Consider the following 15,378-nt stretch of genomic DNA (forward strand, 5'->3'; position numbering starts at 1 on the left):
GTTTCTAAAGTCTCCGTGAAAAAAAAAATACATAAAAAAACAGTGGGAGAGTAATATTGCCCTTTTAGCTTGTGTGCCAGTCTTGACTCCTGGGTGTGCCACCTCTCTCTCTCTAATTGTGGGCCATAGAAAGCCTATTTATTTTTTTGTTTTTTTTTATATTATTGGGTTTCTAAAGTCTCCGTGAAAAAAAAAAAATACATAAAAAAACAGTGGGAGAGTAATATTGCCCTTTCAGCTTGTGTGCCAGTCTTGACTCCTGGGTGTGCCACCTCTCTCTCTCTCTAATTGTGGGCCATAGAAAGGCTATATTTTTTTTTTTTTTTTTATTAGTATTTGGTTTCTAAATTGTCCCTGAAAAAAACATTTTATCTTATTTGGTTTCTAAAGTCTCCCTGAGAAAAAAAAAAAAAAATTAGGTGGGAGAATAATATTGACATTAGTGCTTGAGTGACAGTCCTGCGTGTGTGTCATCTCTGTGATTTTGTGCCACAGAAAACAGAGTGTGTAACATTGTGCCTGATTTTCCTTGTGGTCTCACCAACCTGTTAAGGGATATAGAAATCATACTGAAGTTATAGCTCACCGTGTAAGTTGTTTGACAGCAACAAATAAAGTTACTTTGGTTAATTTTTTAAAACAATGAGGAAGTCTGGTGCAAGAGGTCGTGGCCGTGGGCGTTCATTGTCAGCTGGTAATGATGGTAGTGGTAGTGGAGCATCAGGTGGTCGTGGGGATAAAAATATTCCACCTAAGTCTGGAGCTGTGGAGCCAGTTTCGTCGTCTGGCTACACAAGGCCTCGAACGCTCTCTTTTCTGGGAGTAGGAAAAACGCTTTTAAAGCCGGAGCAGCAACAGCAAGTTTTGGCTTACATTGCAGACTCAGCCTCTAGCTCTTTTGCCTCCTCTTCTGAAACTGGTAAATGTAAAAGCAGCGCGTCGCTTGTGGATGTTCACGGTCAGGGACAAGTCGCTTCCTTGTCCTCCTCAGCAAAAACTACAACAAGAGAGAAGGATGCAGCAGGCGACACAACGGGTCACTCCATGGAGCTCTTTACACATACCGTCCCTGGCTTAGAAAGTGAAACACTTAACAGGCCATGCCCATTACAAGTAGATTCTGACATGGAGTGCACTGATGCACAGCCACAGCCAGAGTACTATGCTGCTCCTTTGACTCAGACCACCACATTGCCCTCTCAGGGTACAGATCCACAATCAGACCCTGATGAGACTATGTTGCCCCGCCACGAACGCTATACCACAGACCGACACAGTGACACAGACGAAGTTGCACACGAGCTCGAAGAGGAGGTAATAGATGACTCGGTTGTTGACCCCGATTGGCAGCCATTGGGGGAACAGGGTGCAGGCAGCAGTAGTTCAGAAGCGGAGGTGGAGGAGGGGCCGCAGCAGGCATCAACATCGCAACAGGTTCCATCTGCCGGGCCCCTATCTGGCCCAAAACGCGTGTCAAAGCCAAAACCTGTTGGAGCACAGCGTTGCCATCCGGTTAAAGCTCAGTCTGCAATCCCTGAAAAGGGATCCGATGCTAGGAAGAGTGCAGTCTGGCATTTTTTTAAACAACATCCAATTGATCAGCGCAAAGTCATCTGTCAAAAATGTTCTACTAGCTTAAGCAGAGGTCAGAATCTGAAAAGTCTCAATACTAGTTGCATGCATAGACACTTAACCACCATGCATTTTCAAGCCTGGACTACCAAACGTCCCTTAAGGTTGTAGCACCCTCGGCCAATGAAGCTAGTCATCAACGCAACATCCCTTCCATCACTGTAAGGCCACCATTTTCCGCACCACCGGCAGTATCTGTGCAGGTTTCTTTGCCAGCCAAAAGCAGTCAGGGTCAGGGAATCACCAGTTTTGTAGGCGGAAATATTGCATCTAGGGCACCGGCGGAAACAATACCGTCTCCAACCGTCTCTCAGTCTGCCATGTCCACCGGCACACCCGCAAGTTCCACGATCTCCATCTCTCCAGTTCAGCTCACACTACATGAGACTCTGGTTAGAAAAAGGAAGTACTTATCCTCGCATCCGCGTACACAGGGTTTTAACGCCCACATAGCTAGACTAATCTCGTTAGAGATGATGCCCTACCGGTTAGTTGAAAGCGAAGCTTTCAAAGCCCTGATGGAGTACGCTGAACCACGATACGAGCTACCCAGTCGACACTTTTTTTCCAGAAAAGCCATCCCAGCCCTGCACCAGCATGTTAAACAGCGCATCGTCCATGCACTCAGGCAATCTGTGAGTACAAAGGTGCACCTGACTACAGATGCATGGACCAGTAGGCATGGCCAGGGAAGTTATGTGTCCATCACGGCACACTGGGTGAATGTGGTGGATGCAGGGTCCACAGGGGACATCAATTTAGGGACAGTTGTGCCTAGCCCACGGTCTAGGAAACAGTTGGCTGTAGGCGTTCGCACCCCCTCCTCCTCCTCCTCCTCGTCCTCCTGCAGAAGCTACAGCTCTTCCACAGACCGCAGTCGGCCAACCACTCCATCGGCAGATGACACTGTTGCACACCAGTTGTCCCATTATGGGCCAGCTACTGGCAAGCGTCAGCAGGCTGTATTGGCTATGAAGTGTTTGGGCGACAACAGACACACCGCGGAAGTTCTGTCCGAGTTCTTGCAACAAGAAACGCAGTCGTGGCTGGGCACAGTAGATCTTGAGGCAGGCAAGGTAGTTAGTGATAACGGAAGGAATTTCATGGCTGCCATCTCCCTTTCCCAACTGAAACACATTCCTTGCCTGGCTCACACCTTAAACCTGGTGGTGCAGTGCTTATTGAAAACTTATCCTGGGTTCTCCGACCTGCTCCTCAAAGTGCGTGGACTTTGCTCACATATCCGACGTTCGCCAGCCATATGCAGACCTATCAGCGGTCTTTGAACCTTCCCCAGCATCGCCTAATCATAGACGTTGCAACAAGGTGGAACTCAACACTGCACATGCTTCAGAGACTGTGCCAACAGAGGCGGGCTGTTATGTTTTTGTGGGAGGATACACATACATGGGCAGGCAGTAGGATGGCAGACATGGAGTTGTCAGGTGTGCAGTGGTCGAAGATACAAGACATGTGTCAAGTCCTTCAGTGTTTTGAGGAATGCACACGGCTGGTTAGTGCAGACAACGCCGTAATAAGCATGAGCATCCCCCTAATGCGTCTGCTGATGCAAAGTTTGACGCACATAAAGGAGCAGGCGTCTGCACCAGAGGAAGAGGAAAGCCTTGATGACAGTCAGCCATTGTCTGGTCAGGGCAGTGTACAGGACGAGGTAGCGGGCGAAGAGGAGGTGGAGCACGAGGAGGATGATGGGGATGAGTATATTTTTAATGCGGAACCTTTCCCGGGGGCACTGGAAATTGGTTGCGTGTCAAGGCCGGGTTCTGGTTTTTTGAGGGACACAAGTGACGTAGATTTGCCTGCAACTGCCCCTCACCCAATCACAACCGGAGATTTGACAACTGGAACTTTGGCCCACATGGCGGATTATGCCTTACGTATCCTAAAAAGGGACACACGCATTACGAAAATGATGAACGATGACGATTACTGGTTGGCCTGCCTCCTTGATCCACGCTATAAAGGCAAATTGCAAAATATTATGCCACATGAGAACTTGGAACTAATATTAGCAACCAAACAATCAACTCTTGTTGACCGTTTGCTTCAGGCATTCCCAGCACACAGCGCACGTGATCGTTCTCACACGAGCTCAAGGGGGCAACAGACTAGGAGTGTTAGGGGTGCACACATCAGAAGTGGCGTTGGACAGAGGGGTTTTCTGACCAGGTTGTGGAGTGATTTTGCTATGACCGCAGACAGGACAGGTACTGCTGCATCAATTGAAAGTGACAGGAGACAACATTTGTCCAGTATGGTTACTAACTATTTTTCATCCCTTATCGATGTTCTCCCTCAACCGTCATTCCCATTTGATTACTGGGCATCAAAATTAGACACCTGGCCAGAATTGGCAGAATATGCATTGCAGGAGCTTGCTTGACCGGCAGCAAGTGTCCTATCAGAAAGAGTATTCAGTGCTGCAGGTTCAATATTAACCGAAAAAAGGACTCGTCTGGCTACCCAAAATGTTGACGATCTAACATTCATTAAAATGAACCACAACTGGATTTCGAAATCTTTTGCCCCACCTTGCCCGGCCGACACCTAGCTTTCCTATGAAAAGCTCTTGCCTGTGGACTACTGTGAATTACTTTTCTAATGTCTAATTTGCTGCAGCTGATTGTCCAGCATACGACATGTTTACACCTCCCTAAATGGCCAAACTCCCCACACGGGGCTGTGGTATCGTGACTTGGCGCAAGCACCCGTGAGACTGCTGTTTGTCTGAAGAGGTGGGTGTACTCGCTTTTGGTCGACGGCATTGCTACTGGGTTCCTCATAGTACAATAAAGTGTCTCTGGCGGTGGTGGTGCGCACCCAACGTCAGACACACTGTTGTAACATGAGGGGCCTTGGGCCTGTAACGCCGGCCACAAGAGAGTTCACCCACCCCCAGGTCAAACATTGCTCTACCACTTCCACAGTTATCTCTCACACTTCCACCAATGTTAAGTCTATGCGCTGAGATCCTTCCATACCTGCCACTGACAATACCATTGTGTTGACATGTATGATGGTACTTAACATAGTCAGGGGCAGTGTCCTCTATTTACCACAGTAAATACTTTGCGCAAAATTAGTAGGTCTGAAACAACGCAGAGGATCCCACCCCTGAACCTAATGATTGCACCCTTTAGTGTTTTTGTTTTGTTTTAATGCGAGACATTCACATTTAGTTGTTGTTTTGGACTACTAACTGGCAGACACTCATTACAATCGGCCTCCGTTGACCAGACCACTGCTGCCCGTGTACCCCTGTAACTAATAATAAAGTGCCTACAGCCAGCCCAATTTAATTATGTTAGGCCTTTGAAGCCTGTCTGCGGTCCCTCCTTCCACTAGGCCTCCACTGACCAGACCACTGCTGCCCGTGTACCCCTGTAACTAATAATAAAGTGCCTACAGCCAGCCCAATTTAATTATGTTAGGCCTTCGAAGCCTTTCTGCGCTCCCTCCTTCCACTAGGCCTCCACTGACCAGACCACTGCTGCCCGTGTACCCCTGTAACTAATAATAAAGTGCCTACAGCCAGCCCAATTTAATTATGTTAGGCCTTCAAAGCCTGTCTGCGGTCCCTCCTTCCACTAGGCCTCCACTGACCAGACCACTGCTGCCCGTGTACCCCTGTAACTAATAATAAAGTGCCTACAGCCAGCCCAATTTAATTATATTAGGCCTTCGAAGCCTGTCTGCGGTCCCTCCTTCCACTAGGCCTCCACTGACCAGACCACTGCTGCCCGTGTACCCCTGTAACTAATAATAAAGTGCCTACAGCCAGCCCAATTTAATTATGTTAGGCCTTTGAAGCCTGTCTGCGGTCCCTCCTTCCACTACGCCTCCACTGACCAGACCACTGCTGCCCGTGTACCCCTGTAACTAATAATAAAGTGCCTACAGCCAGCCCAATTTAATTATGTTAGGCCTTCGAAGCCTTTCTGCGCTCCCTCCTTCCACTAGGCCTCCACTGACCAGACCACTGCTGCCCGTGTACCCCTGTAACTAATAATAAAGTGCCTACAGCCAGCCCAATTTCATTATGTTAGGCCTTCGAAGCCTGTCTGCGGTCCCTCCTTCCACTAGGCCTCCACTGACCAGACCACTGCTGCCCGTGTACCCCTGTAACTAATAATAAAGTGCCTACAGCCAGCCCAATTTAATTATATTAGGCCTTCGAAGCCTGTCTGCGGTCCGTCCTTCCACTAGGCCTCCACTGACCAGACCACTGCTGCCCGTGTACCCCTGTACCTAATAATAAAGTGCCTACAGCCAGCCCAATTTAATTATGTTAGGCCTTTGAAGCCTGTCTGCGGTCCCTCCTTCCACTAGGCCTCCACTGACCAGACCACTGCTGCCCGTGTACCCCTGTAACTAATAATAAAGTGCCTACAGCCAGCCCAATTTAATTATGTTAGGCCTTCAAAGCCTTTCTGCGCTGCCTCCTTCCACTAGGCCTCCACTGACCAGACCACTGCTGCCCGTGTACCCCTGTAACTAATAATAAAGTGCCTACAGCCAGCCCAATTTAATTATGTTAGGCCTTCGAAGCCTTTCTGCGCTCCCTCCTTCCACTAGGCCTCCACTGACCAGACCACTGCTGCCCGTGTACCCCTGTAACTAATAATAAAGTGCCTACAGCCAGCCCAATTTAATTATGTTAGGCCTTCGAAGCCTGTCTGCGGTCCCTCCTTCCACTAGGCCTCCACTGACCAGACCACTGCTGCCCGTGTACCCCTGTAACTAATAATAAAGTGCCTACAGCCAGCCCAATTTAATTATATTAGGCCTTCGAAGCCTGTCTGCGGTCCCTCCTTCCACTAGGCCTCCACTGACCAGACCACTGCTGCCCGTGTACCCCTGTAACTAATAATAAAGTGCCTACAGCCAGCCCAATTTAATTATGTTACGCCTTTGAAGCCTGTCTGCGGTCCCTCCTTCCACTACGCCTCCACTGACCAGACCACTGCTGCCCGTGTACCCCTGTAACTAATAATAAAGTGCCTACAGCCAGTCCAATTTAATTATGTTAGGCCTTCGAAGCCTTTCTGCGCTCCCTCCTTCCACTAGGCCTCCACTGACCAGACCACTGCTGCCCGTGTACCCCTGTAACTAATAATAAAGTGCCTACAGCCAGCCCAATTTAATTATGTTAGGCCTTCAAAGCCTGTCTGCGGTCCCTCCTTCCACTAGGCCTCCACTGACCAGACCACTGCTGCCCGTGTACCCCTGTAACTAATAATAAAGTGCCTACAGCCAGCCCAATTTAATTATATTAGGCCTTCGAAGCCTGTCTGCGGTCCCTCCTTCCACAAGGCCTCCACTGACCAGACCACTGCTGCCCGTGTACCCCTGTAACTAATAATAAAGTGCCTACAGCCAGCCCAATTTAATTATGTTAGGCCTTTGAAGCCTGTCTGCGGTCCCTCCTTCCACTAGGCCTCCACTGACCAGACCACTGCTGCCCGTGTACCCCTGTAACTAATAATAAAGTGCCTACAGCCAGCCCAATTTAATTATGTTAGGCCTTCGAAGCATTTCTGCGCTCCCTCCTTCCACTAGGCCTCCACTGACCAGACCACTGCTGCCCGTGTACCCCTGGAACCAATTATAAAGTGCATAGAGCCTATTTTTTAATTTAATTTAATATTAATAAAGCCAGGATGAACTACGATATACCACGCTATGAGCTACCCAGTTGACAATTCTTTTGCGAGAAAAGCCATCCCACCCCTCCACCTGCATGTTAAAGACCGCATTGTCCTTGCATTCTGTCAATTTGTCAGTCCAAAGGTATACCTGACAACAGACACATGGACCTGTAGGCCTGGCCACGGAAGGTTACGTGTCCTTTGTGGCTCAATGGGTTAATGTATTGGATGCATGGTCCACACAGGGGACAGCCTGCAAAGTCTGTCTGCAGTCCCTAATTCAAGTTGGCCTCAACTGAATAAAGCTGAGCTTCTACCTTCTGGCTCTGATTAACTGCTGTTTTTAAAAAAATTGGCTTTTCCGTCCTTCTAAAGGTGTCTGCCCCTGCCTGGTGTTGTCCTCAACTGAATAAAGCTGAGCTTCAACCTTCAGTTCCAAACATACAACAAAAAACTGGTACAATACAAAAAGTGGCCTCCAGCTACAAAAACTTTCTCCTACAAGTAGTTAACTGACAGTTTTTTTTCCAGTGAAAACACAGATATGGCATCCAACGAGTGTTGTCCTGTCTCGTCTTCTTTATATTATTGCCAAGAAGCTGCAACTGAATAAAGCTGTGCTTCAACCTTCTGTTCCAAATTACCATTTTTAAAAATGCAATTGGCTGTTCCGGCCTACTAAAGATGTCTGTCTGCCCCTGCCTGGTGTTGTCCTCAACTGAATAAAGCTGAGCTTCAACCTTCAGTTCCAAACATACAACAAAAAACTGGTACAATACAAAAAGTGGCCTCCAGCTACAAAAACTTTCTCCTACAAGTAGTTAACTGACAGTTTTTTTTCCAGTGAAAACACAGATATGGCATCCAACGAGTGTTGTCCTGTCTCGTCTTCTTTATATTATTGCCAAGAAGCTGCAACTGAATAAAGCTGTGCTTCAACCTTCTGTTCCAAATTACCATTTTTAAATATGCAATTGGCTGTTCCGGCCTACTAAAGGTGTCTGTCTGCCCCTGCCTGGTGTTGTCCTCAACTGAATAAAGCTGAGCTTCAACCTTCAGTTCCAAATTACCATTTTTAAAAATGCAATTGGCTGTTCCGGCCTACTAAAGGTGTCTGTCTGCCCCTGCCTGGTGTTGTCCTCAACTGAATAAAGCTGAGCTTCAACCTTCAGTTCCAAATTACCATTTTTAAAAATGCAATTGGCTGTTCCGGCCTACTAAAGGTGTCTGTCTGCCCCTGCCTGGTGTTGTCCTCAACTGAATAAAGCTGAGCTTCAACCTTCAGTTCCAAATTACCATTTTTAAAAATGCAATTGGCTGTTCCGGCCTACTAAAGGGGTCTGCCCCTGCCTGGTGTTGTCCTCAACTGAATAAAGCTGAGCTTCAACCTTCAGTTCCAAACATACAACAAAAAACTGGTACAATACAAAAAGTGGCCTCCAGCTACAAAAACTTTCTCCTACAAGTAGTTAACTGACAGTTTTTTTTCCAGTGAAAACACAGATATGGCATCCAACGAGTGTTGTCCTGTCTCGTCTTCTTTATATTATTGCCAAGAAGCTGCAACTGAATAAAGCTGTGGTTCAACCTTCTGTTCCAAATTACCATTTTTAAAAATGCAATTGGCTGTTCCGGCCTACTAAAGGGGTCTGCCCCTGCCTGGTGTTGTCCTCAACTGAATAAAGCTGAGCTTCTACCTTCTGCCTCTTATTAACTGCTGTTTTTTAAAAAAATTGGCTGTTCCGGCCTACTAAAGGTGTCTGTCTGCCCCTGCCTGGTGTTGTCCTCAACTGAACAAAGCTGAGCTTCCACATTCTGGCTTTCGCCCTATACTATCAGATATTAAACTGCATTTGGCCTACTAGTGTGGTTAGGCCCTTGAAACAGTGTCTGCTGCTCTTGGGTTTGCTACTCCACTGAACAAAGCAATGCCGCCTGTTTAGTCCTGTTACCAATTTTGAACTGCATTTAGCCTACTTTATTCTTTGGCCCTATATCTGTTTCCTCCTCATCCTGCCCATTGCCCAGCCACTGCTAGATGAGTCTGCTGGTACATTGACCTAGACCACTACATTCCCCTTATACTCTACACAGCCAGAATCTGACCCTGCTGAAAGTAAGGTTCCCCTTCCCGCATGTTATACCACCTTACACAGGGACAGAGAGGAAGGTGCAGATGAAAGTGCAGGTTCCTTCATCAGGTGGGGGGGCATACTCGTTGGTGACGTCACTGGCACAGGGCCCCTCAGAGTACGCAAAAGTGTCGCTGCTGGTGGGAGGCGCCCCCGCCATGCAAACACACCGCCGTACTTTGAGGGGCCCTGTGCCAGTGCCAATGCGAACGAGTGGGCCCCCCCTGCTTGCTCAGGATCACAGCAATTGCAACGTTGAAATACTTACCTTTCCCTGCAACACCGCCGTGACGTAGTCCGCATTTCCTGGGCCCACGAAAAACTTGAGCCAGCCCTACTCCCCCCACAACTTTTGCCAAATGACCCCCAATTCCCTATGCCCAACTATTATTATAAAGTTAATTAAGATTGACAAGCTTCAGAAACAAGAATGGATGTTTTTGGCATTAAAATGGGCACTGTAGGTGTTTTCCTGGCCTCCACTCACTGCCGACTATGCTTCCCCATTGACTTGCATTGGGTTTCGTGTTTCGGTCGATCCCCGACTTTTAGCGATAATCGGCCGACTGCACTCGACTCGACTCTGGACAAAATCGGGTTTCACAAAACCCGACTCGATCTTAAAAAAATGAAAGTCGCTCAACTCTAGTGATTATATATGTCCACCAAGTCAGGCAACTTCGTTGGCCACAGGCTCCGTTCCTCTACGGGCAAGGTCTTTAGTAAGTCGATCACTACCTGGTTCATCTTTTCGCACATCCCATTGGTTTGGGGATGGTACGGTGTGGTTCTGATCTTCTTACACCCGTACAATTGGCAGAACTCCTGGAACACTTCCGCTTCGAATGCTGGTCCCTGATCGGTCAGTACCTTCTCCGGGTAGCCATGGGGCCTACAAAAGTACTGCTGGAAAGCCTTGGCGGCCGTCCTGGCCGTTAGGTCCTTGACAGGCACAACCACCAAAAATCTGGAGTAGTGATCCACGATGGTAAGAGCGTAGACATAGCCTGACCGGCTAGGTGTCAGCTTCACATGATCCAGCGCGACCAGTTCGAACGGCCGCTTGGTTATGATAGGCTGCAAGGGAGCCCGTTGGCTGCCACGGTCCCTCCTGCGTAGGCTACATGGACCGCACTCTCGACACCACGTCTCAATGGCTCTCTTCATGCCAATCCAATAGAACCTCCCTCGGAGTAGCCTTTCCAGCTTCTTCCATCCAAAGTGTCCGGCTCCATCGTGGTAGGCTCCCAGAACCATGGGCGCATCTCGCCTTGGCACTACTATTTGCCATACCAATTCGTGAGTACGTGGGTCGATGCTTCTCCGGCACAGCTTGCCATCATGGAGAAATAGTTTACTTCTCCCCTTCCACAGCTGTTGGGTCTCCTGTGGATCATCTGGGCCGGGATGCAACCCTGCCTGCGTCAAGAGCTCTTTCACCCGACGGATCGCGGGGTCACCATCCTGGGTCTCCGCCCATCCGTGGTGGGGCAGGGGATTCAGCATGGCATCCGGTTGGTTCTTGTGCCTGTTCTTCACATGATGGGAGTTCTGAGTGGCTTTGGGGCGATGGAATGCAGGCAGCTCCACCTCTTCAAGTGCCTCCGGGTCTTCTCCCGTTTCTGGCAAATTGGGCATTCTGGACAGGGCATCGGCATTTGCATTCTTGCGTCCTGCCCGGTACTTGATGGTGAAGTCGTAGTTGGACACTCGGGCCATCCACCGCTGTTCCAAGGCCCCGAGTTTGGCGGTATCCAGATGCGTTAGCGGATTGTTATCCGTGAAGACGGTGAATTTCGCTGAGGCCAGGTAGTGTTTGAACCTCTCTGTCACTGCCCAGACGATGGCAAGGAATTCCAGCTTAAAGGAACTGTAGTTGTCAGGGCTCCTTTCCGTGGGACGAAGCTTCCTGCTGGCGTAAGCGATTACCCTTTCCTGGCCTTTCTGGACCTGGGACAGCACGGCCCCCAATCCTACATTGCTGGCATCCGTGTACAGCACAAACGGTTGGTCGTATTCGGGGTAGGCCAGTACCTCCTCTCCCGTCAGTGCCGACTTTAAACAAGTGAAGGATCCCTTCAGCCCCTCGTTCCAATCAAATGGGGTGTTCCTCCCCTTACCCTTCTTCGATTGGCCCACCAACAGGTCTTGTAAGGGCGCGGCCTTCTTGGTGAAGTCCTTAATGAACCTCCGGTAATAGCCTACCAGCCCGAGGAACTGCCGGACTTCGTGGAGGTTGCTGGACTTTTGCCAGTCCTGGATCACCGTGACCTTGTCGGGGTCTGGGGCCACTCCTTCGGCGCTCACCACATGGCCCAGGTACTGCACTTTAGGTTTCAGCAGATGACATTTGGACGGTTTCACTTTTAAGCCAAAGTTGGACAGGGCTTCAAACACCTCAGCCAGGTGCTTCAGATGGTCTTCGTAGGTCTTAGAGAAGACAATGACATCATCCAAATACAGCAGTACGGTTTCAAAGTTCTTGTGCCCCAGACAGCACTCCATCATCCTCTGGAACGTCCCTGGGGCATTGCACAATCCGAAGGGCATGTAGTTAAATTCGCAGAGACCCATCGGTGTCGTGAAGGCCGTCTTCTCTTTGTCCGCCTCCGCCACGGGAACCTGCCAGTACCCACTGGTGAGATCTAAGGTAGAGAAGTAGTTAGCAGATTTTAGGGCAGCCAGAGACTCCTCTATCCTGGGCAGTGGGTATGCGTCCTTATGTGTAATGCGATTCAACTGCCTGTAATCAACACACATCCTCATTGTACCATCCTTCTTTTTAACAAGGACTAATGGAGCTGCCCTGGGGCTACAACTGTCTCTCACCACCCCAGCCTCCTTCATTTCTCGCAACATGTCCTTGGCACACTGGTAATGAGCTGGGGGTACAGGGCGGTATCTCTCTTTTATGGGCCGGTGATCTCCCGTGGGGATGTGATGTTGGATCCCTTTCACCTGTCCAAAATCTAAGGGGTGTTTGCTGAATACCTGCTCGTACTCGTGAACCACCCTGTAGGCCCCCTGTTTCTGATGGGCTGGGGTGGAGTCAGTGCCCACATGCAATTCCTGACACCAATCTTTCGAGTGCCCTGCAGAACCGTTGTCCTCTGCCACGTTTGACGGGACCAAGGGTTCAGGTGTCTGTATCACACTATTATTGACAACGAACAGTTTGGCGAGCGTGGCATACTTGGTGAGGTGAACCTTTTCCAACCCCACAATTGAGGACATGTACGGGCACCCTCCCTTGGCGGACGTCGACCACCCCCCGGGCTGTCAGGATAGTAGGCCTATTGTCTGAGTATACGGGTTCTACCAAGGCCTGGTAGTCCTTACCCCTGAGGCCTATGGCCGCCCGACACCATATTAACATCGCACTCCTGGGGGGTATCGCGATGGGGTTTGAGTCACTCACAGTGACACGACCAATCTCACCACCAGTCAGCTCTACCTGCTGTCTCTGCATCAGAGCTCTGATTTCTTTTTGCAGGGCGCGTTGTTCACTATGGCCAGTGGTTTCTGCTAACTGTTGCAACAAAACAATAACTTCTGCAAGACAATTTTCTATAACATTAGTACCGATGGTCATCATGGGATTACATTCACGGCGGTCAATATCAACAATTACAGTCCCTTGGGCCTTCAGTTCCACCCGCCCCACCTTGATGGTGACTTCTTTATACCCCACTTGTGGCAACGGCTGACCATTACTGGCTATGATGGTGAAATCGTCATCGGGGCCACGAGTAATATCGGTGTCCTCCCAATACAGTTTATAAAGCACGTAAGGCATAGTTGTCACCTGAGAACCGGTGTCCAGCAGAGCGTTCATGGGGATACCGTCGATCACAACAGGAAGAACTGGTCACCCTCCAACGTATTTGGCTCTCCAATGCTGCGGGCCTGATCGTCCTACTCCTGGGGGTTGGCCCTTTGCCCCAGGGGTTGCTCGTTTAAAGGACAGTACCTTGCAAGGTGGCCCACCTGGTGACAGCGGCGGCAGATGGGTCGTCCGTCCTGATGGAAGCGATCGTTGTCCCGGCCTCTGGTCGGTGGAGTCCTCCTCTGTCGCATCCAGGGAACATCTTTTGGTTTGGAGGCCAGCTGGATCTTCTCCTTGGGGGCCTCCTGTAGGGACTGCACCGTCCGGGCCAGGGCAGCAACGCTCTTGGTCAGCTCCTGCATCTGGAGGCGGAGTCCTGCAGGGGAGTCGTCCTCTAGGCTCTGGGCGTCGGCCTCGGCGGCAACTGGGGCATCCGACGCCACCTCCTGGTGGTATGTGAGAGTGGGATGCCTGGGTGGTATTGTGCGGCTGGGTTGTCGCTACTGCAGTGCCTGGATAGCTTTATCCTTGAATTGCGCAAAAGTCAAGTCTGGATTCTGCATGGCCAGGAAGTGTAATTGGCCCCTTTGGTGACTGCACAGGAGCCCCTCAATGAACCGCTCTTTCAGGAGTTTATCCTCATCTTGCATGCTGCTGGGGTCACTCTGCTTAATGTCCCGCAGCGCCTCCTGGAGATTAAGGGCATAGTCCCGTAAGCTATCCTGCGGTCTCTGTTTGCATCCATAGAAAGTCAGTTTAATTTCTGTAGCAGTGCGGGTATCAAAGGTGGCTTTGAGCTTTGCAAAAACCTGCTGCGCAGTTCCCTTATCCGCGGCGGGCCAGGACTTCACTTCCCTCAAAGCCGCCCCGAAGAGTTGGCCGATTATCATATGAACCTTCTGTGGCTCCGTCAGTGGATAGAACTCGAGCAGGCTGCAGATTCCCTCTTTAAAATCAGTTAATGTGTGCGACTCCCCGGAGTATTGCGGGAGCCAGGCCGCTCCGGGCAGGTATGGCATAGAGAAGGGCATTATGGCCTTTGTGGTGGCGGCAGTGTCCAACTGGTTGATGGGGGCAGCGGGCTCTGCGGCCACCGGTGCTGATATTAGGGCCGCGGCTACATCCGCTAAGGGGACCGGAGCTGCCTCTGCGTTCACAGCTGCAACCGCTGCCTCCGCTTCCCCTGACTCGGACATGGCTGTCCCTTCCTCCCACTAACCTGCTGGAGGTTGGAGTTTCTCTTCCGGGGTTGGCACCTTACCGCGCTTTCTCGTTCCGCGCTTCTTTTGACCGGTTCTGCCCACGAAGCTAAGGCTCCTCCCTCCGTGCGCGGCAATGGCGAATTGTGGCGGGAACTCTTGGCAGCAATTGGCAATACACAGTCTTTGCAATAAGTCACAGTCCAAGCACAACAAATCACAGTTCCAAGGCACACATGACCTGATTCTTCAGGCTTAAGTAGATCCTGTTCGTGACGCCAAGTTGAAGCGCCCCCACTGCCGCAGGGCCGAGGGGTACCCGGTACCGGGCCTCTGAGTCTCTGCTCTGGGGTTGTCACGGTGGCTAGGCCCGGTCCGTGACCCTGCTGAGGGGCGCCCAATGAAAGGTGTGGATGATGGTGGTAGTGCGCTGCAGTGCTGGTCACAGTAAATAACGAGGACACCAGGTTGCAGTCTCTTTACCTTTTTACTGAAGGTTTGGAGGTACCCAATCCAGAGCTCTGTTAACTGGGCTGGCTGAGACCGGCCGGTCCAACGGCACATCCGGAGTTCCCTTTTCAGGTGGGAATCAGTGTCTACCTTCTAGCGCCTGTGTGTTGTAGTCCTTCCCTGCTGAGCACCCCGGGATAGTCCTCACAACTTATTCTGTCTGTCTCTGATGTTCATTCTCTCCGTCCCCCAGATGATATGGCTAGGACACACCCGTATGACAGGGTAGGCCTGGAGTTTTTCCGGGACTCTAGAGTCGCCCCTCTCCCACAGCTGCCTCCGTTGTCTGCTTAGGTGTTTAAGTGAGACAGCCAACCTATAATTGGCTGCCCTGCCGTGGTTTGAAGTAGTGCTTAAAGTCTCTTACTTTCTCGGCGTTCCGGCCACCGACTTTTTGCACCTCAGAAGGA

The sequence above is a fragment of the Ranitomeya variabilis genome, chromosome 1, assembly GCF_051348905.1.
Source record: "Ranitomeya variabilis isolate aRanVar5 chromosome 1, aRanVar5.hap1, whole genome shotgun sequence".
NCBI classification, from domain to species: Eukaryota; Metazoa; Chordata; class Amphibia; order Anura; family Dendrobatidae; genus Ranitomeya; species Ranitomeya variabilis.